This window comes from Papaver somniferum, chromosome 8, assembly GCF_003573695.1.
Source record: "Papaver somniferum cultivar HN1 chromosome 8, ASM357369v1, whole genome shotgun sequence".
In the NCBI taxonomy this organism is placed as follows: domain Eukaryota; kingdom Viridiplantae; phylum Streptophyta; class Magnoliopsida; order Ranunculales; family Papaveraceae; genus Papaver; species Papaver somniferum.
Window position 1 is genome coordinate 76,850,031 of NC_039365.1, and position 24,329 is coordinate 76,874,359.

Genomic DNA, 24,329 nt, shown 5'->3' on the forward strand with positions numbered 1-24,329 from the left:
ATTGTTGCACATATTCAAAAATTACCCAACACAGTATGTGCGCCCCAATTCTTTTGTAATCCTCACCGCATTTACTAGGGATTATTGGTGAGGATGCACTTCCAATACAATCAGGTTGTGTTGAGGTGAACAAAATCTTGCTCACCACAGGTATTTGAAGAAAAATCATGCATGGACTCTAGGAATTTAACAACTTCCTTGAAACTTTCAATAAATGTTCACACTTTTTTAAGATGTTATCCCTTGTCGAACTCTTGTCTGGGAGATCCTTCTTAATAGTACTCGTTGCTTTATTGATCTTCTTTGGTACCCATTTCTGAGTAGCTTTTGGAGCAACGTATTTCTTTTTCTCCTCGATATAATTATGAAAATTCTTGGAGGAAATACTAGAAGAACTGAAATTATGAGTCTTAGTTTTCTCCAATTTGGAACATCAGATCTTGTCATCTTAACAGAATCAGATCTGGTTTTATCTCGTTTAAGATATCTGCAATTCCTTTGCAAGTAACCTGGTTCTCTATAATAAAAGCAAGTTTAGTAGAATGGAAAAATTTATGTTTAGTGTTACTGAATGTGTATGTGCTTGCTTTGGAGTTTGATAGAATTTCCTCTTTTAGTCATCGACAGTTGGTAGAAATCCTTCATTTTTTTCAACCGTGGAAGGTTTTGGTTTAGAAGAATCTTTAGCTCTGACAAATTTTACCTCTTTTCTAATACCAGGAGCGTATATTCCTTCATAGCCCAATCCTCGTGTATCACGATGAATTCTACATGCTCTCAATATCGAGGTTAATTTTCCTGAGCTGCTATTTCTAGACAAACTCTCTTTTAAGCTCGAGTTTTCTTATTCCAACCTTTTGACCTTTTCGAGCGCAATAACTAGATCATTCTTGGATGATTCACGTTGAACTTTGAGATCTTCTCGTTCTGAATCAAATAACAAGTTAATCTCAATGTTCTCATAGTTATCTAGCTTCGCTTGAAGAATATTTTCCCGATCTCGACTTCCGGCAATTTCTTCTTTAAGAATTCGTATTTCGTTGAGATAATCTCTTGCACCAATAAAATCAAGTTGGTCTTGCAAGTCTTTATTCTGACAACGAAGTCTGTCATATTTAACTTTCTCACTGAGTATGGTGCTTTCAGCTTCCGAGAGTTTTGGATGACATTCCTCAAGAAGATTATTAGCAACTGGATCCTTATGGAACACTTCTTCGACAGAATCAGAATCTGTATCCGAAAGAATTTTTTCAGAAACTAATGCAACCTCGCCTGCGTACTCTTGGTGATCATAATATTCGGGTCCATCATCAAGAGTAGGCAAAGCTGCTGCATATGCCGATTGTCTACGGCTCCAGACATACTAAAGACAAGTGCTCGAAACCACGACAGTTATAGCATTGTACATCATCATTAGGAGATGTTGTAACTTTAGAAAAACTCTTTTTCCTGTCTCTCAAGAGTTTTCAAAATTGTCATGGAGTAACATCCTTAGTATCTGGCGATTCAGATTTATCCTTAGAGGATTCAAAATTGTTTGCAACTTTAAGAGAAATCACCTCTTTTCTCGATGCGTATTCATTATCAAATATCTTTAACTTTCCAGCAAGAGTATTTCTGGAGAGTGTAGAAAGATCGTTTGCTTCTTCAATGGCATGTTTGTTAGACTCGTATCTTGATGGTAGAGACCTGAGAATTTTGCACACAATAACTTTCTCGGAATAGTTCTTCCCAATAAATATGAGGAGTTAACTATTTGAGAAAGTCTTTGGTTAAACTCATCAAAGGTTTCATCATCAGACATGCGAAGGTTTTCCCAGTCAGAAGCTAGATTTTGAAGCCTTGCTTCTTTTTCTGTGGCATTCCCTTCGAATACGATTTCTAAGATATCCCAAGCATCTTTAGACTTATTACATGTAGTAACGTGGTGTTGAATATCTGGGGTAATGGCACGGATGATAGAATTTAATCCGTCAGAATTTTTCTTTGCAGCAAGAATCTCAAGTTTATCATAATCACCAATATCCTTTGCAACAGTTACACCATCTACTGTAACTAATGGAGGATCATAGCCATGTGATGTGATTTTTAATTTGTTGTAGTAGTAAGATTCGAACTCTAAGACTTGTGAAGATTAAATTTAAAGGTTTAATGAAAATTATAAAATAGAGAGTTACTGGGACTAGGATTCCACCGCATTCATATCATAAGGCTCAATTATTTATTCTCAACAATCATCGCTCAATAAATAAAATAACATCGACTCTTATTTTTCCAAAGTAGATTCTCAAAATATTAGTTATAAATCGTAAGCATGGAACATCAAACATCTAAGCAAGCATGACCCATTAAATAAAATGATAACTAATAAATTCAAATCATAATTCTATTTTAATTAGTGCAAAAGTCATATAGAAAATAAAATAAATTCACCCAGTATGAAGTTCGGCTTCCTCCACCGACCCAGTGTTGGGGTTTAACTTCTGATAATGAAAACACACTCAAAAATATAATTTATAGCTCAAATGGTGTTTTTATTGAAGAAAACTAATATTACAATGAAACTACAACGCTGTATTGACGTTACAGAAGTCACCGTTACAAGAGTTGTTGCAAATTCAAAACAAGCGTGCCAAACTGACTGTTACGAGTACTGTTTAAAAACGACAGTTCTTTGCGACAGTCAGTAGACGTCAAATGTTCTTATTCTTCTTCTTCTTCTCTGCAGCAGCAGAGAAATCTGTTCTGCAACCCTCTGATCTTCTCCCCAACTCTCGATCCCCCTTCTTTGAAACCCCAACAACCTATTTAAGTCGAACAGCATCAAGAAATCTTGCTCATAACTCCAAATATTATCGTAATAACTTCTCATGCAGTCACGGTAAATGATTCCCAAAATTATCTCCTTCACGCGTCTATTGTGGAAAATATCAGTCCATCACGTCTCTCCCTCATCTCAGAAGTAGTTCAACCAGTACTCGCCATACCAAAACCAACCATAAATATCTCAAAATATCTTGGGAATATTTACTTTCCCTGCTTTAAGCAAAACCATGTAAACTTCCCTGTTTTACGATTCTGACTCGTGTACCATCCCTGTTTAAGTATAACAGGGTAGTTGCAATCCAATTGACCGGTTGAATCTCAGTTCGGTGATCCAAATCTTCTCAACAGAACCCGAATGTATTTCTGACTTTGTTTTCATCACCGCTGATAATCAATCCCAATTCTTTCCAATACATCGACCATAAAAAAATCTGATTTAGTCAAACATGCCCAATCCATCCTATTTATGTGGTTGAGTTTGACTTAAACTCCTAAATTCAAACAAAACTTTCCGAGGAATGAACCCGAGAATAACATTCCATGTTTTCTTCCAACAGACATTCCAACCAATTTTAATCGATTCCTTACTCATTACCAGGCCTGTTAATCTCACTGAAATATTCCCAAACAATTTCAGCCATTGAGTCTCCCTGAAACGCCTTAAAATGCAAACCTTAAATTCTGTTCTTCACTGCAAAACTTTCCCGCCAAAACTAAAATTTGAATTGTTGAAGATGAAGTGCCATGAGCCAAACCACGGGCGCCTTTAACAACTGGGATGCCTGGGTCTGCCCTTATCCAAAATAAGGGTGCCTTTAACGCCTTTTCTGGGGTGCCTTTAACACTTTTTTGGGGGTGTTTTCTGGGACGCTTTTAACACTCCTTCGAAGTGCCTTAAGTACTTTTCTCGGGGGTCCAAAAATCACTTTTCGAGCAACTTTTTCCATAAGAGTTTATTTGCCAAAAATACCTGCAAACAAGTTTATTAGTGATAAAATGAGTCTCAGCTAATGTATTTATGGGTGAAAATGCGTCACACTTGCGTGCTCATCACCATGATTGAAAATCTCGCACTTGTATAAAATCACGCATAGCAATATTCCACCATAAATAGTTCGTGCCATCGAAGACTGGTGGTACGTGTATAGAGATAGCACTTCTGTCCATAGAATCAGATTGCTACAAACACAGACTTATGAGGTCTTAGCGTGTTTGCCTGCTCTGATACCGATTGAAAATGTCGGGGTACACCAACCACACCCAACAAATTCGTTTGGAAATCTGAGAGTACTTACTCTAATATACTTTCACGAGAATCAACTAAATAGTCAGACTCAATCTTGAGAAAAGTATATCAACGAATTATATCTCTATTTCTCATTTCAATCTGCAATCAAACAAATAGGAATTTGCGAGACCGACTGAATATAAGAAATAACTTGGACGGTATCAAAAACCAATATCCAAGTATCAATAAATTTAATCAACAACGAAGGTTGGATTCCCAATTGATTGAACTTACGCACAACCTGTGATATTTCAATTATAAAGATAAACAATATAATTCAGAAAACAAATAACACAGACACCAGAAATTTTGTTAACGAGGAAACCGCAAATGCAGAAAAACCCCGGGACCTAGTCCAGAATAAACACACACTGATTATAAGCTGTTACACCAATTTCCTACTACCTATTCGGACTAGATGTAATACCTGCTTCAGCACTTATAAAACTCCTAGCACAACACCTATTGTCTTTAGGAATTCTTCTCGTAAATCTTCTAGCAGAACCCAAGGCTCTCTTTAGAAGATACAACAACACGATTGATAAAATTTGATCTTTTGTTTGCACAAAACATCGATTTGATTTCCCTTTGGATTTAAATCAAGGTTTTGGAAATCTTGTGTTTATTTTGACAAAAAAAATTACTAGGTAAAATTAATATCAAAAAAAACTTGTAGATTAGGGATTATTATACTCTTCAATAAAGGAAGAGAAACCTAATGATTCTACAACAAGAACAACTAGAATAATTCTAGAGATATCTTGTTTAAAACTTCTTAAGGTTTTTTACGAGATACCTTAATCGAAGTTTTCTTTCTAGCTTCCGATTTCGACTAACAAGTGTTGGTCAACGATCATAAACTGAAATCTATCAAAACCTAGGGTTTATGATCAATAACTCTTGAATGGTTTTATATCAGAAGAGAAAACCTTAGAATAGACAAGAGGTAAAAAACCTAGATTACAAGTTTTATAATCAGTCACGAAGATTAAACCCAACTTGGCTTTGTGATCCCCAATACAAAGACTTTTATCTCACTCTTGTTCATGAAGAACAGAAGACATGGAAAATAACATTATGAGCTTACACCAATTTTCCAATGGGGATAAAAAACGTCTAGCACTCACGAACCCTTTATTTATAGTGAAAAATAGCTTGAGAGCTAAGCAAAGCTATTTTCCTTTTCCAAGACTCTCCTAAATTTGGGAGTCTTTCCTAAGTTACAACTCTTTCAAAAATAATTAAATAAATAAATAATTAATTAACAAATATTGTATTTATGTGAATAAATCACATTTTAACTTAGGAAGGAATTAAGAGTTATCACAAACACTTTAATATGGTAATCAAATATGTTTGGATTAATAGCCATCTTGCGTATATAAGGAAACATCACCAATTTGACTAAAAAAGACTTCTAGTCACGTAATTGGGCCCAAGTCCGTGAACCGTTATAAGCAGTCCATGGATTGTTTCCTACTAACAAACTGTAACAATTACAACAACACTTGTGATTGTTACTTTAATAAATCACTCACAATTCATCGTTATAACTCGGAATTGAGTGATTCTTGGCTCGTTGAATTCGTAAGCTCATTCACTATAACATGAGAACCTTTCCAGGGATAAAGGTTATTGTCACAAAAGTCGTGGCTCAAATAACCTCGAGCATATATACATAAATGTATATTTACCGTCATAGGAATTGTTCCATAGAGTGAGAATTTGTTTGGATAGATTTGAAAGGTAGAATTGAACAAGAATCCAAATGAAATCAATTACCACATATCTTTGTTGATGAAGTCCTTGTTGATGTCTTCTTGTAATCTTCAGTCTTCATCCTTAAGAGTAGTTTTTCTTAGACCTAATTTAGTTCGAAACTATCTTTAGTATACTAAATCAAAAATGTATTTTGGAAACTAAAATTGACAACTAACTTGACATACCAACGCTAGTGGGTTCAACCGAGCAATGCTCTAACAATAAAAATATGACCATGTCACATCACTAGAGTATCATACAATATGTACAGTATATACAGCTTCGCAGTTATATTTTCAATATAACACGACTTGAAAGATACGTAAGGAATGAAACAGTTCAAGTCAATATTACCAACCTCAATAGGAAGGATGATGTCGTCGTTATAGTTCGCTTCTTCTTCACATTTTTCAGGTCTTTGGAGTAATACTTGTATGTCTCAACATTCCTAGACTTTTTATTCTAACCTAAACAAAGTTGACTCTAGTATATAATCAAGCGACTTTAGATGAGTTTTGACACACTAAAAATATGACAACCAAACTTGACATACCAACGCTTGGTGAGTTCAACCGAAATATGCTCTAACACCCAAGTTTCTAGAAATATTCATAATCATGGGTTTGGACTTGGACTTTTAAAATACAAAATGTGAGATTATAGGAGATGTATGAAATATGATATCCACATTCTACCTTTTTTTACGGATCCTAAGGAGACAAGAAAATGAAGATAATGTCATGAGCTAAGTTTTTGAAAAAAGACATTTATTTGAGAATTATTTCTTTGATCATTTGATCTTCTTCCTTGAAAAATCTCCGTTTATCATTTGAATTTGGAAGGCGCTTCATTTACTGTTAGAGGAGAGAGCTCTAATTCCTTCATTTGGTTTTTTGCTTTGCAATTTTAATTTCTCTTTTCGTGATTTTTTTGATTGCTCTTTGCAGGGGTTTTATCAACATTGCCTGGTAGTGATGCTGTTTGAGGGTGAAAACAGTTTCTGCTGATTTCGGTAATTTCGTGTGTTGTGGGTGAGAAATGAGTCTAAACCTTAAACAATGTACTGCAAGGGAGTACTTTGATTCAAGAGATCAATATGTACAAATCTGGCCTAAACCAAGAAATGGTCGTTCCAGACTTGCTTCGGTCACAAAGTGAAGGAGAAGGGTTGGTCTTAGAGAGGGAAGCAAAGAGAGTGTTGAGACCGGAATAGTTGATTCTGGAAAAGTAGTTGTTTGACGACTTGTATCAGAAAGTGAGACGCTAGCAAGTTGGAAAGCTAACAAGTGATTTCTGAGTGTGGTGTATTCTCCTGACCAAAACTTGTTCTTTGGTGGAAATAGGTGAGACCTATTTATACAAGTCGCAACGAAACGTACCCTGGTCTTGTAAGAAGTGGAAACGGTTGAGTAAATGGAAGAACGCGGTAACGGGTAATGCCTGGAATTGATGTTTCCATAATGAAGGAAACGTTTCACCATACTTCTTGTATTTACTAACTGCCTCACTCTTATGACACTTTCTTGTAACGGGCGTAGTGTACGCCAGACGTTGTAAACCGCCAGACCAATACCCTGATGAGCATCCCCCAGTTTGGGACATGTTTTGATATCTCAAGTGTTTTGTGTAGCATGTTGCTATTGTTTGGCAAGTTGAGATTGGGAGGCTTTCCGGCTCGGTGGTGACCTTCGACGGTCGAGATTTTGCATCTTGAGAGGAAGGTTAGTCGTTGATTGTGGTTACCTTCCGTTGGTAGCCAGTGGCGTAGCCACGGTACTGGCATGGATTGCGCATTCTCTTGGTGTGGCTAATTAGGGTTTGGTGCCGTGATCATAGAATTGGCATAGCTAAGTGTGCGTCGTGGCCAAAGAGTTGGTAGCGTAGCCAAAGGTTGCCACAATTCGTTTGGTTTAGTGGCGAGCTTGTACGGCTGAGATTTGCATCGAAGAAAGAAGGATACCCATTGATTATTGCAATCTTCCATTTGGCAGCCAGCGGCATGGAGGCATGGACGACATGGCTTTGGCGTGGCCAAATTAGGGTTTTGGCACCGTGACCAAGATTTGGCCCCGTAGCCCAAAGATTGCCACAAGTCGTTTGGTGGCAAGTTTGTACGGATGAGATTTGCATCTCAGAAGGAAGGGTAGTCGTTAATTGTTGCAACCCTCCATTTGGCAGCCAGCGGCATGGAGGCATGGCTTTGGCATGGACAAATGAGGGCTTTGGCACCGTGGCCAAATTAGGGTTTTGGCACAGTGGCCAAGAGTTGGCACCGTAGCCAAGAGATTGCCACAAGTCGTTTGGTGGCAAGTTTGTATGGCTGAGATTTGCATCTCAGAGCGAAGGGTAGCCGTTGATTGTTGCAATCCTCCGTTTGGCAGCCAGCGACATAGAGGCATGGACGGCGTGGCTTTTGCATGGTTTAGGTGCGGCCAAGCTAGAATTTTGGCATAGTTTTAGGCGCGGCCAAAAAAATTAGGGTTTTGGCATAGTTTAGGCGCGGACAAAATTAAGGCTTGGCATTAGGCCAAAAAGTTGTCACGCATTTAGTGGCGAACTTTGACACTGAGATTTACATCTCAGAAGGAAGGGTGTCCGTTGATTGTTGCAACCCTTCGTTTGGCAGCCAGCGACATGGAGGCATGGCTTTGGCGCGACCAAGCTAGGATTTTAGCATAGTTTTAGGCACGACCAAAATTAGGATTTTGGCATAGTTTAGGCGCGGCCAAAATTAGGGCTTGGCATTGGGCCAAAAGTTGCCACACGTTTGTTGGAGAACTTGGACGACTGAGATTTTCATCTCAGAAGGAAGGGTGGCCGTTGATTGTTGCAACTCTTCGTTTGGAAGCCAGCGGCATGGAGGCATGGCCGGCGTGGCTTTGGCATGGTTTAGGCGCGGCCAAGCTAGGATTTTGGCATAGTTTTAGGCGAGGCCAAAATTAGGGTTTTGGCATAGTTTAGGCGCGACCAAAATTAGGGCTTGGAATTGGGCCAAAATTTACCACGCGTTTGGTGGTGAATTTGGACGGCTGAGGTTTGCATCTCAGAAGGAAGGGTGGTTGTTGATTGTTGCAACCCTTCGTTTGCCATCCAACGGCATAGAGGCATGGCCAGCATGGCTTTGGTGCGGAGGTGTGGATGGAATGGCATGCCATTGGCACTATGGTGCGGCTGGCATGGTTGGTATGCCTTTGGCACGGAGATGTGGCTGGCATGGCATGCCATTGGCACGGTGGTGCGGCTGGCATGGTTGGCATGCCTTTGGCGCGGAGATGTGGCTGGCATGGCATGCCATTGGCACGGTGGTGCGGCTGGCATGGTTGGCACGCCTTTGGCGCGGAGATGTGGCTGGCATGGTGGTGCGGTTGGCATGGTTGGCATGACTTTAGCGCGGAGATGTGTCTGGCATGACTGGCATGCCGTTGGCACGGCTGGCATGTTATGCCTTTGGCATGGATATGTGGATGGCATGGCTGGCATGTCGTTGGCACGGTGGTGCGGTTGGCATGGTATGCCTTTGGCGCGGAGATGTGGATGGCATGGCCGGCATGTCGTTGGCACGGTGGTGCGGCTGGCATGGTCTGCCTTTGGCCCGGATATGTGGCTAGCATGCCTGTTGGCACGGTGGTGCGGCTGGCATGGTATGCCTTAGGCGCGGAGATGATGCCAGTCAATACTGAGAGTTCTCTCGTGGAACATAACATGTATATAAAAAAAGGTACCCTGGTAAATTTCACGTAGACATATTGAATGGCTTAATAAATGTGTTAATGGATATATTGGTACTCTCGGCTTCGTTTTCTTATAGAATGACGTCACGTTAGACTAAGGTTTTACGATTTTAACCCTAAGACAAAAACCACCATCAACATTAAGTCCCCTGCTTAGCTCGGAACAGGGGGATTGTTGCGGGGTAAGCATGAGATGGTGACAGACAAGGACAAAATAGAAACGAAAAGTCATGAAGGGATGGTCAGGAAGATTCGGCTAACCTTTTTTCGGAGGTAAGGAAAACCTGCGACTCTCGTGCTGGCGGTTTTGCGCAAATTTGGCTCGGAGTGGAGCCGCTTGCAGTGCTTGGCATAAAGTGAGCCACTGGTGTTTCTTGGCTTGGAACGGATCCGCTGGTGTCGAATTGTCTTGGAATGAGCCGCTAGCGTTGTATTGGTTTGGAATGGAGCCGCTGGCATTGGATTGTCTTAAAATGGAGTCGTTGGCATAGACTCAGCGTGATATGGAGCCACTGGCTTGGCTTGGTACGGAATGGGGGCACTGGCATGATGTGGAGCCGCTGGCATAGGCTTGGCATGGGCTTTTGTTGGCTCCCGCTCGGTATGCGTACCGTTGGTGCAATCTGCTATGGGTGGAGAAGTTGCGCTGGAAGGACGCAAGCTGCTAGCGCTGGAAGGATGCAAGATGCTAGCGCTGGAAGGACGCAAGCTGCTAGCGCTGGAAAGGATGCAAGTTGCTGGCGCTGGAAGGACGCAAGATGTTAGCGCTGGAAAGGATGCAAGATGCTGGCGCTGGAGAGATGCAAGCTGCTGGCGCTGGAAGGACGAAAGTTGTTAGCGCTGAAAAGGATGCAAGCTGATGGCGCTGGAAGGACGCAAGATCCTAGCGTTGGAAAGGATGCAAGCTGTTGGCGCTGGAAAAATGCAAGCTGCTGGCGCTGGAAGGGATGTAAGCTGCTGGCGCTGGAAGGATGTAGGCTGCTGGCACTGGAAAGAACGCAGGCTGCTGGCGCTGGAACTTTGGCTACCAAACGGTGGTGATGGCGCTGAAACTTCGTCTATCAAACGGTGGTGATGGCGCCTGGCGACTTTGTCTAAATTAGGGTTTGGCATGCCGAAACCCTAATTAGCACCCTTTACTAAAATCGTTGTAGAATTCTTGTACGAACTCGGATTTTGATGGTCCGCCCCTCCATTCTGATTGAAAAAGAATTTCCTATCTCTCTTCGCAGGGATATTTAGGTTTTTAGCTCGTTTAGGAGGTGAAACAGCCCGACAGTAAAAACTTAGGAAGAATTCAGGAGGGATGTTGCGGGTCCGAGGTAGTATAGTCGTGCCCAGTCATCTATTCCCATTCATGGAGAAAGAAGGAATCTTTAGTTTTTGCAAACTGTAGAAACTCCGTCCACATGAAAAGAGGTATCGACCCTCTTCTGTTTTATGTTGCCCGTCCGTATCCGTGCTTTCGTCTGTAGTGTCTCTCCAGTGGGTTCCAAAATTTACCAAACTCCATTGCATTCTTGGGACGGATGGATGAAACATATGCTCGGCAACGATCATGTCAGGGCTAATATTGGATATCATGGTTGCGTTGTCGGTCCATCCTTAACTTTAGGTTGTTCAGTGCTTGAACCTTCTGATCGCGATGACAATATGTTGTGGATGCTTGTATGGTCGAAATCTTCCGGAGCCACTGGATAAAATAGATGAGTTGGGAGGCGTTCTGTTGCTGATGTGCTGCTATCAAGTCTTCAAGGACTTTGTTCCAAGCGACATTCTTCGAACCATCTTCTGAATCTTGGACTATCATATTGAATAGGATGCGGTGAGAAGTCCCCAGTTATACTTCCGTTAGATCCTATGGCACGGCTGAATATGTGAATATATCTTTGTGGCGTGTTTTTGGAGTCTTAAATGCACATGTACGTTTTCATGTTGAGAAATTACTACGGCTTGTAAAACTTCAACAGTGATGATGTTGAAATCAGAAATAACATGGTTGAGGGGAATGAAAGCGTCCCATGCTGGTAGTCCCCATGTGTAGCCTACTTTCATTGCATCGCCTTGAATCCATGTCCAAGAGATCCGATACAAGCTTATTGCACTCTTATGGATGTGACGCTGGGATGCTCAGAATATCACATGGACGAAATATTCTCGATAGCGAAGAGGTAGAAATGAGAAAGTTATGTTGTTTATCGTGGCTTCCTCTGTTTCTTCAAGAAAATGTTGCAGCCGCGTATCTGGAGTTATCTCATGAATCTTTGATGGTCGTCGGGATGGACTGCGATGAGCAGTCCCCAGTCGCACTTTTCTTCAGTTTATGAAGTTGTTTCCTCTTAATAAGGCTTGAGATCTACCGCGGCCTCGTAAAGTGTTGCAGGCGTCTTCTAGACAGATAGGTGATGGTACTCTTACATTATATACTTGAAGAGTAGATGACCTTGTCGTGGCTATGACCTTTTGGTTGACCGTGTCTTCTAATATTTAACAGTGAAGGGATTCCGTGTAGATCCTCAGTCCCCAAGTGTGGTTCACATGTTTCCATCTTTGTAGTGACTGTTTCCATGGTGAAGCTATGGATGGTATCACGAGCGGCAATAGTTATTGGTAGCCGATGTGACCAGAGGCACTACATCATCGTGGGAACAAAGTAGGTTGGCTGGATGCGTAAGCGGGAAAACCGTCCATGACCACGAGCTTTGACGGGGTGGATCAAAAGGTGGCCACGACTACGAAAATTGGCTGGCTGCGATCATGATCCTTGACAGGGCGAGCGGCGTCCACGAGCACGAACCTTGGCAGGAATGAGGCGTTGAAGTGGCTTCGACTCTTGGAGAGGATGTTTAAACTTATGGAGAAAAACGGTAAAGCTCCGGCTTCGAATCCTAGAGCGGACGTTGAAGTGGAGCCGCTGCTGGAGGACGTTGAAGTGGAACGACTTCTAGAGAGAACGTTGAAGCGTAGCCGTTGTTGGATGACGTTGAAGCAGAGCCGCTGCTGGAGGGCGTTGAAGCAGAACCGATGCTTGAGGACGTTGAAGCGGAGCGACTTCTGGAGAGAACGTTGAAGCGGCTCCTTATCTTCGATTGACGACATGTGCAATGTGACTGGCCACACCGTCTCCGAGGATGTGATCTCAAGCTGGAAGTTCCATCATGACATGTGCGTAGACTACAAGTTTAACGCTCCCTGGTTTGTTGAGGGTTTTACCGAGATCCAAAAGTTACAGGCCGAGGCGATCGAAGGCCCTTCCGCGGATGTGATCAAACAACAGGAAGCGGAAATCAAAAGGTTGTCCAAAAATTTGAAGCTGAAACATGGCGGCTCTCCAAAGAACGAAGGAGGCTTTCTCTAAGAAGAGCAAGCCATTGTTGAATGGCTTCCCTTGAATGTACTTCTGTCTTCTGAACTTCTTTTGCTTAGGTTTTTTTTTTTTTGAAAGGCAAACGAAGCCTAGTTTATGGTTTGGTTTTCTGGACTTTTGGGTTGATAAATAATTGTTACCTATGAGGGTTTTGTATTATTATTTGAAATGAATTGTTTTTAGAATAATACCGTTTTTGATTATGATTGTAAGTAACACAAATATTCCATGAGAGAACTATGAGTGTTGTATGACTGTGGAAAGTATAGGATGGAATTCGAGGATAACATGGATATCGGTTTTTATTATCAGTGTGGAAACTCGAAGTAATAGATTATGCACTTTGTCTAACAAGACTTACTCGTTTCCAGGGTCTCCAAACAAAACGGATCTTCCGGGGTAATTCTGAGTTTTGTGGGCGGCGCCGCCGTTACTGTGAGAAGTCCCCAGTCGTTTATCGTCGTGTGATAAACTGAGCCGTATGGTAACTGAGTCGTCGATCCCTGCGCGGACCATTTTATTCTATCATCTTGAGATCTAGGTTGAAGAATGAAATCGGGAATTAGAAAGTGACATTGTAACTGAGAGATTAATTTCCCACTGTGGTCGCCAATTGTTTGAGGGTGAGAATTTCGTGTGTTGTGGGTGAGAAACGAGTTTAAACCCTAAACAATGTACTGCAAGGGAGTACTTTGATTCGAGAGATCAATATGTACAAATCCGGCCTAAACCAAGAAATGTCCGTTCCAGACTTCCTTCGGTCACAAAGCGAAGGAGAAAGGTTGGTCTTAGGGAGGGAAGCGAAGAGAGTGTTGAAACCAGAATAGTTGATTCTGGAAGAGTAGTTGTTTGACGACTTATATCAGAAAGTGAGACGCTAGAAGGTTGGAAAGCTATCAAGTGATTTCTGAGTGTGGTGTATTCTCCTGACCAAAACTTGTTTTTTGGTGGAAATAAGTGAGACCTATTTATACAAGTCGCAATGAAACGTACCCTGGTCTGGTAAGAAGTGGAAACGGTTGAGTAAATCGAAGAACGCGGTAACGGGTAATGCCTGGAATTGATGCTTCCATAATGAAGGAAATGTTTCACCATTACTTCTTGTATTTACTAACCGCCTCACTCTTATGACACTTTCTTGTAACGGGCGTAGTGTACGACGCGCGCTGTAAACCGCCACACCAATACCCTGATGAGCATTCCCCAGTTTGGGACATGTTTTGATGTCTCGAGTGTTTTGTGTAGCATGTTGTTATTGTTTGGCAAGTTGAGCTTGGGAGGCTTGCCGGCTCGGTGGTGACCTTCGACGGTCGAGATTTTGCATCTTGAGAGGAAGGTTAGCCATTGACTATGGTTACCTTCCGTTGGTAGCCAGTAACGTGGCCACGGTGCTGGCATGGCTTGTGCATGCTCTTGGCGTGACTAGTTAGGGTTTGGTGCCGTGACCGTAGAATTGGCATAGATAAGTGTGCGCTGTGGCCAAAGAGTTGGCAGCGTAGCCAAAGGTTGCCACAAGTCGTTTGGTTTAGTGGCGAGCTTGTACGAATGAGATTTGCATCTCAGAAGAAAGGATAGTCGTTGATTGTTTCAACCTTCCATTTGGCATCCAGTGGCATGGAGGCATGGCCGACATGGCTTTGGCGTAGCCAAATTAGGGTTTTGGCACAGTGGCCAAGATTTGGCACCGTAGCCAAAAGATTGCCACAAGTCGTTTGGTGGCAAGTTTGTACGACTAAGATTTGCATCTCAGAGGGAAGGGTTGTCGTTGATTGTTGCAACCCTCCGTTTGGCAAGCAGCGGCATGGAGGCATGGTTGGCGTGGCTTTGGCATGGTTTAGGTGCGGCCAAGCTAGGATTTTGGCATAGTTTTAGGCGCGGCCAAAAAAATTAAGGTTTTGGCATAGTTTAGGTGCGGCCAGAATTAGGGCTTGGCATTGGGCCAAAAGTTACCACGCGTTTGGTGGTGAACTTGGACGGCTGAGATTTGCATCTCAGAAGGAAGGGTGGTCGTTGATTGTTGCAACCCTTCGTTTGGCAGCCAGCGGCATGGAGGCATGGCCGGCATGGCTTTGGTGCGGAGGTGTGGCTGGAATGCCATGCCATTGGCACTATGGTGCGGCTGACATGGTTGGTATGCCTTTGGAGCGGAGATGTGGCTGGCATGGCATGCCATTGGCACGGTGGTGCAGCTGGCATTGTTGGCATGCCTTTGGCGCGGAGATGTGGCTGGCATGGCATGCCATTGGCACGGTGGTGCGGCTGGGATGGTTGGCATGCCTTTGGCGCGGAGATGTGGTTGGCATGGCATGCCATTGGCACGGTGGTGCGGCTGGCATGGTTGGCATGCCTTTGGCACGGAGATGTGGCTGGCATGCCGTTGGCACGGTGGTGCGGCTGGTGTGGTATGTCTTTGGCGCGGAGATGTGGATGGCATGGCTGGCATGCCATTGGCACGGTGGTGCGGCTGGCATGGTATGCCTTTGGCGCGGAGATGTGGATGGCACGTCTGGCATGCCTGTTGGCACGGTGGTACGGCTGGCATGGTATGCCTTTTGCGCGGAGATGATGCCAGTCAATACTGAGTGTTCTCTCGTGGAACATAGCATGTATATAAAAAAAAAAGTTACCCTGGTAAATTTCACGTAGACATATTGAATGGCTCAATAAATGTGTTAATGGAGCTATTGGTACTCTCGGCTTCATTTTCTTATAGATTGACGTCACGTTAGACTAAAGTTTTACGATTTTAACCCTAAACTAAAAACCACCATCAATAGTTGTGATGCAACATTCTTCTTTTGTTGATTATATCATGTCTTTGGATCTATTTGAAAAGACGGGGGTATCGAGTAAACCACTAATATTTTTGTAATAACTGTTAGAGTATTGCTCGGTCGAACTCGCATGCGTTGCTATCTCAAGCATTTTTTTTTAAGGTTGTCAAGTTTAGTTGTCAAAACTATATGTCTTGATTTCTAGACTACTTATAGCTAAGTCTCAGACTAGGACAGTTAAGTGTAGTTGAGCTCCAGACTCCATGTCTATCATCTTACGAAGACGAAGAACTACTCAAGGAACCAGTGGAACTTCATCCGACTAAAAGGTATGTGGAGACTTGAACTTATCTATCACTCAAAAGTCTACCTCTCTATCTCCTATTCTTGAGACAAAGTCGTATAAGTATGATAGTTTTCATACGTACACATTTGCTATTTCCAGCTAAGTTTACTCGCCTATCTTTTTCTCGAAATATGTGTTGGTAAGCTTTCGCTTTAACCACTTTTTATCTTAACACGTGACGAAAGTCATGATGACATTTCAATCTTGAAAATAGCTTTGATGACGATAGTTGTGAATAACGAGTGTTATAACATTAAAGAAAAATGTTTCAATGATTGAAATGTAGAGTTGATATTACGTAACCAACTATGGATATAAGCATATATAGTGTGTTCGCACATTAGTGTATAAATCAATGTATCGGAAACCAAGTGTGTGCATATGTGTGCATACAGTATTGGTGAAGGAGACAGGTTGGTTACGCATACCCGTACGCGTACCAGCGGAAGTTTTCGAACCGAAAATTTCTGCTGAGTTTGTAAGTTTGCAAACTGTTAAACCACTCACCATAGGTACGCATACCCATACGCGTACCTGCGGAAGTTTCCGGCCAAAAACTTCTACTGAGTTTGTAAACTAAAATCCGGTAGCTATGGTACACGTACCCGTACGCGTACCCAAGCTGGTTATATTTCTCAAATCAGAAGTTCATGAAATTAAACAATAAATCAATAAGGAATGCAATCTTTGCAAACCGTGGATATATTGTTCATGAATTGATTCATGTGAATCAAACCGATTTTGTTTCAATTGTGTCTATTCATAAAAACCTAAGCAATTGAACAACTCTGCAACTAGTTCTTTGAAGTCATTTGAACTAGTTGTGAAGAAGATGAATACGGTTAATATGAAAGTGCTCATATGGCTAACCATTGGTTAACTATTTGTGAACCAACTAAGTGTACACGTTTAGGTACGATTACTCAAACCTAAATGAAATACATTTCATTTGTGTGTGATAAGCTAAGTTCCGATCTAACGATTGAAAGATATTAGCTTGGTTAAATCAGGTTTTTCATCTAACAGTGAATATTGAATGCTTTGTTACCAAAGTAACTTAGATTGCAAACACTGATTTGAAAACTATATAAAGGAGACATCTGGCAACTGGAAAAACTAATCCCTACACCTGTTGTGTGATACTAGTTGGTTTCGCTAGAGTCGGTTCTCCTTTAACCTTAGGTTTCTTCTCGAGACCCTGTAGGTTAACGACTGAAAGACTTCATTGGGATTGTGAAGCCAGACGAAACTACTTCTCTTGTAGTTGAGCGATCTGATCTTGCCATTTTCTATCGTACGAGTTCAATTGAATAATTAACTTAAGATTATATATCCGATGGGGCAATATAAAAAGAAATCACAAACATCTTCGTCTCATCGTTTGTGATTCCGCAATATCTAGTTTCGCTACCATACGATTTAGATTATTATGAGGTGATTGATAATTCTAGGCTGTTCTTCGGGAACATAAGTCCGGGTTATCGATTGGTTCATGTTCACCTTGATTTTATCAAAAGACGGAACAAAACTATTAGGTTTATCTGTGGGAGACAAATTTATCTATTATCTTAGACTTTTTCGTGTGATACAGATTTTTTTATTAAAGTCTTCGACTTTGGGTCGTAGAAACTCTTGGTTGTGGGTGAGATCAGCTAAGGAAATCAAGTGCGTAGCATCCTGCTGGGATAAGAGACGTAAGGAGCGCAACTGTACCTTGAATCAGTGTGAGATTGATTAGGGTTAAACTACACTCCAGACCGAAGTTAGTTTGTAGTAGGCTAGTGTCTGTAGCGGATTAATACAGTATGGTGTTCAATCTGGACTAGGTCCTGAGGTTTTTTCTGCATTTGCGGTTTCCTCGTTAACAAAAATTCTGGTGTCTGTGTTATTTCTATTCCGCATTATATTTTGTTATATAATTGAAATATCAAAGTTTATGCGTTAAGATCAATCAATTAGGATATCCAACCTTTGGTTGTTGATTTAAATTGATTGACACTTGAATATTGGTCTTTAGTACCATCCAAGTTTATCTCTCTAGTATTTGATAAAGACTCGCAGATTTCCATTTGCTTGAGTAAAGATCAAATCGAGATATTTAAATATTAACTCTTTGATATACTTTTATCTAGATTGAGTCTGACTGTCTAGTTGATTCTCTAGAAAGTATATTGGAGTTAGTCCATACAGATTGCTAATCGAAATACTGGATGAGGTTATTAGACCCCCGCTTTTTCAATAACCTATATCAGACACTCCTTGTATAGTATTTTCAATCTTATAAAGACTACTGATTAGAACAATAAGATGATCTTGGATATAATCAGCAAATCCATTTATTTCTTAAGATAGTTGTTGCTTCTCAAAATTTAATATGAAGAAGATCGAGTCTACCAATCAACAAAGATTGCCATGACTCATATCTATCATAATCTTGATCGTCAATTAGGTTAATTGAAGGATCGGTTTCATAACTTTTTAATAAATCAACTATCGATGGATCCATTTCAGTACCATCATTTTTCCCCTCAAATCTCATCGTTACAACCCAAAATCCAAGAAAAAACTAGAAATAAATGCTTAGTAATAACAACAATGAAGATTGAAACACCAATCATTGAAAATTGTATTGAAAATCACCGGAATTAATGAAGATTTTTTCTGAGAAAACGAAGAGACACTGAAAAAGAAAACTGAACCAAACAATTGATGATAGTTAAAAAGGAACAAATAAAATGATATGAATTCATAAGTTTTAAATTCCAAACTCTCTAACGTTTGCACATTAATAGAATACAACTGATTAGTGTTATAAGCGAGTAATTATGTTAAGAATATCTAAGGTGAATCTCGTTCATTACCGGGATGCCCTTGTGTCTAGCATATAAATAGAGGCTCTAATGTTTGTCTATGATGTACATGAATAAGATTTCTCTCTCCTTCTTCCTCTCTATTTTGTGTCTCTCCTTCTATTTTTCTAGTTTACAACAATTAGAAGTGTAATCATCCTCCCATCCTTGTGATTGTTCACTTACATGCCCATCATAAGGTTGTTGACATGTATGAAAATAACCAAAAATTGGGGATTGACCGTAGCCAAAAGATTGGTTCTGATTGTACCCCTGGTATTGTAGGTAGTTACCATAAAGTGGAGCTTGAAAACCATATTGATTGCCACTATCATATGATTGTTCTCGTGCACCGTACATGTTATTTCCAAAAGGAAACATGTCGATGACACAAAACAATAAAACTAAATCTACTAAACCTAAAAATAATTAAAAAAAATACAAAAAAAAATTGCGCACAAATTGTTTATACAATTTCCCACCGTCCCAAATGAACTATGAATAATATTAATCCGTTGTGAGCACAAAACAAAAATAATAAATGAAACTAATCAATGGTATCTAAGAAAAGTCTAAAAAAAAGAATAAAAACAAAAACAAAAAACAAAAAAAAAAACCAAGCAAATTAAGAAAAATAACAACTAAAAGCTATCGACTGCTCCCCGGAAGCGGCGCCAAAATTTGATACGTGTCGTTTACACAACAAATTAATTACTTTCTTCCACACAATTAACCAGTAATATAATGGCAAGGAGGTCGTTCCCACGAAGAGCAGGGAAACTTTAGTTGTTAAAAAGTAACAAAAAGGGGGTCTTAGATTTTGAATGAAATAAATAATAAAACAATGTAAAAATAACTGATTTGAAACAATATGAAGAAAAATGATTAAGGAATCCTTCGCCGTCATTAAACCAAATCTTGATTAAATACAAGTTTATTTGTTGTTGAATTTATATTGTTACCAACCGAATAGTAATAAGCTCTATTATCCCCGGAATTCCTATTGCCGTTGGATACATAAACCCTCGACCACCAGATTCTATCCAACTAACCCACCAAGAATATGCTCTCTAGGTATAATTTAATCGAATGATTTACATTCTGTGAATCAGGTTGATCCTAGCATCAGACGCATAGGCTCGGCCTGCTTACTAATGTTATCTTTATACACAATTGCTTAACATAATCTCTCTGTCAGCTTTTGCGATTTAGTACTTGTGTAAAGAATTGATGTGACAATTACACGTATCACACAACTCAAAACTAGTAGAATAAATATTGATTGGTTTATTTAATTAATCACTTTAAATAAACCCTCAATATTCTTAGATAATAAAAATAATAAAGATAATCAACAATAAAAATAAAACCTAAAATAAACCTGATTAAGAAATTAATGCTTCATTATTCAGGACTTTGAAATTATCCTGAAAAAGCGGGGGTCTAACAACTACACCCAACATTTCGTTTGGCAATCTGTATGGACTAACTCCAATATAATTCCAAGAGAATCAACTTGACATTCAGACTCAATCAAGAAAATATATCCAGGAGTTATATCTTTGTTTCTCAATGTAATCAGCAAATCAAACAGATAGAAATCTGTGAGCCTGATTATTATAAGAAACAACTTGAACGATACCAAAGACCAATGTTCAAGTGTCAATCAACAACTAAAGGTTGGATTTACCAATTGATTGAACTACACACGACCTGTGATATTTCAATTATATAAACAAATATAATGCGGAAAAGAAATAACACAGACACCAGGAGTTTTGTTAACGAGGAAACTTCAAATGCAGAAAAACCCTGGGAACTATTCCAGATTTGAACACCACACTGAATTAAGCCGCTACAGATGATAGAAACATTTTTGTGTCTGATATAATCTCAATTGTATATATTGTTAGTGCTCGATTTTGTATTTATTTTGGCTTTTAATGTCTTTGTAGGTGTTTTTGGAAAAATAAGATTTTGCGGCGAAATTGGCTCCAAAAGTGCTTTTTGCGTTCATGGGAGGACATTTGCTATTCGGAACCTCGCTTTGGATAAGGGGTAACCTAAATACTAAGGGGCATCCCATTTCCAGGCAGCTGCTAATCGCACCCCTACTCTGGATAGGGGGCGACCATCTTCAACATTTCAGAAATTTGGCGGGAAATATCTTGGTAGTGAAGAAAATATTTTAGGGTTCTTGATTTGGAGGAGTTTGAGGTCGATTAAACCTCTGATTTTCCTAGGATAGACTCCTTATGGGTCTAGGAATCTGATATGAGTGTTGAAATCGATTAGACTGGGCTCAATCGACGGATTTTTATCACAAAAGAAAATATGGAAAGTCACGTGTGTGACCTGTTTTAGGGAATTTTAAAGAGATTAAAGTGATGTAAACCTTCCCAAAGATTTGTATCTATCTAAGGAAGAGTTTAGAACAAAAAGGAAAGCTCAGAAACGCGTAGAAATTCTAAAACAAGAAATTGCCGCAACTTTTCCGTGAAGAGAAGGAAAGAGATTTTGGAAGATTTGGGAGAGATTTAATCGGTATTTTTGATATAAATAGATTTTTTGGGTCATATAGAAGGGGTGTCGAGAGTTTGGGGACCTGAGGAGAGCCAGAGAAGAAGAAATCAGAGTTTTATCAAACTCTGTTTCTGCTGCTGCTGCTGCACATCTCAAGAACGCGAAGAACATTGACGCACGAGGAACAGTCGCAGAACAGTGTCGTGTTCAATAGCAGAAGATAAGTAACGTTTATATACAACAGTAATCATTGTTCCTCTTTGTACCAGAGATATGTAACACTTTTACGCTGTTGCAAATCAGCTGCTTTACACCGTTCACTCTTTTAATCAACTTTTGAGCAACAAACATGTATTTTGAGAAAGTGATTAATATGAGGAGCTAAACCCCATTGCTGAGGTGATAGAGGAAGCTATTTTTCCAACAAAAAGTGGTATATTCTTATTTATTTATTTATCGCAATTATTTTTATGATTGTTTTGCCTTGAGTGAAAATTGTTTGAATGATTCTTGTTAAGCAATTGTTATTTCTTTTGATAGAGCATGCTTGGACCTAGGTTTTTGATGTTCTATGCTTCGGATTTACACTTGTTTTTTTGAGAATCTACTTGTTGCAATAGTTTAGAATCAAATTGAACGAAAAAAATTGCATGAATATAAATATTGGATTAAATCACTTTGAATTTGGAAAATAGTGGAATCTTAGCCTTAGTGTTCTTTTAATATTGATATCAACTTTGATTGAGTTTGCTATAATTTTTAGTGAGTTTTTTATTTTAATATTAGAATTTAAGTCTAATTAATATCCTTCACAAGTCTGAGAATCGAACCACTTTTACCACTATCTACAAATCACATCAATTTTTGGCGCCGCCGACGCGGACTTGTTTTTAGGGTTTTAGATTTATTTTATTTTTATTTATTTTATTATTTTTGTCCTTTTTTATGTTTTTGGGTATTCATCTTGTGTCTACAGGTTCTGGATCATAAAGAAAATTGAGCCAAAGAGTTTGGTGATTACATAAAGACTTGGAGCTAAAGATTAAAGCAAAAAGAACAGAAAAGAAGACAATTTTATTTTAGACAATTTTAGTTTAGGGTTTGTTTATTTCCTTTTAGAAAAAAAAAACTGTATTAGGGTTTATTATTTTTGTAATTTTTCTTTATTTGTTTTTGGACTTTTGGACTTTGGGACATTATTTTTATTTTATTTTATTACCCTACGGAAGGGTACTTTAAATATAAACTGTTTGCAAAGAAGGAGGACAATTACAATATTGTCTCTGTACCTTGGGTCCGTACACTAGACATCGGAGTCAGTGGCCCGAGTCGACTACAACCGATTCATCCCCCGTCTGGAACGGGAGGTAAGATTCTAAACACTCGCGAATCCCCTGTCAGCGAGTTACTGGACTCCTTCGTATGCATATATGTTGAGGACTGAATACGGACATTTATTTTTCTAGTAAAGGGCAAGGCCTGGCCATACAAGATAAGAGTTCGGATTTCATCACCGTTCTCTTCTTGCCCGCTTTAGGAACACGTAACCTACGCGAACCTAAGCCTAAAATTTTGACTAGAACAAGTCCGATAGGGTAACGATCTTAACAGGAAAGTCATTCGAAAAATATTGGTTACTCTTTTAAGCATACTTCGAAGTTCTTGACGGTTTCTGTAAGTCGAATGCGTGATTGCGCCGCCTTGTAATACCGGTGAGGCCTTGGGTATCAAAGCTCCACCGAGATTCCCTCGCCTCTATTCAACTTACGTTAACTAGGATTGATTCCAAAGGGGTTTGCTTAAATTGTAATGAATTACCGTTCGAAGGATTAGAAGCTGGTCTAGAAACAATCTAAGTGGAGCCATCATGCTTTTTGTTTGCTAGAAATCAATATGTTTGATTTGGTTGAGTCGGCCTTGATCTGTGTTTACTTACCCTTCCAATTTAGAAAATTTTATTGTATGCCTGAACGTAAAAGAGACGCACTAGGTAGATTTGTTAAAGAGAAACCTAGTAGTTCGAAGCGTCTCGATTACCTTAATCTAGAAAGTCCGACTTTTGAAGAGTCTGTTTTTGAACGTCCTTTGACTGAGGAGAGAATCCCTATTGCTCCGATAGCGCCAGAAATGGCAACTTTGAAAGCTTTATTGAACCCAACTAGGACTACTCGTCCTTCGTGTATTAAGTTAGCTGAAACGGAGGCACCCTATGAACTAAAACCTGGGACCTTACAGATGCTCCCAATCTTTTTAGGGAAAGAAAATGAAAACCCTTATTACCATGTTAGGGATTTGAGGAAATTTGTAGTACTCTAAGAATTAGAGGCTTAGATGATGATGCTTTGAAACTTAGGTTATTCCCATTATCCCTGAAAGATAAAGCCAAGTCGTGGCTGTATAGTTTGGACTCCGAGTCAATTGAGACATATGAACAACTTACATCTGCCTTTTTCAATAAGTTTTTCCCTAGGCACAAAACATCGTTTATTAGGACGCAAATATGCACATTTTCACAACAAGAGGGAGAATCTTTATATAGGTATTTGGAAAGGTTCAATGATTTATTATCCCAGTGTCCTCATCATGGTTTAGAAAAGGTTAGGCTAGTTCATATCCTTTATGAGGGTTTAGATTATTCCACAACGACCATGGTTGAGTCTCTATGCACTGGTGGATTTGAAAACCAAACTGTTGATGCGGCGATGGAATTTTTTAATTAAATCGCCGAAAAAACCCAGCAATGGAAAAATAGTAGGGCACCCCAGAAAACAATTCTTTTAAGTAGAGGAAACGTTAATAGGGTAGAAGGAGGCTATGAATCAGATGCCAAAATTGCTGCTATAGCAAAAAGGTTAGAAGCCTTA

General features: G+C 39.9%; 1 pseudogene; it reads right to left on the reverse strand.

Moving 5' to 3' along the window:
- Window positions 1–23,955: 23,955 nt before the first annotated feature.
- Window positions 23,956–24,055, reverse strand: LOC113307237 (annotated as a pseudogene).
- Between the last annotated feature and the right edge of the window lie 274 nt (window positions 24,056–24,329).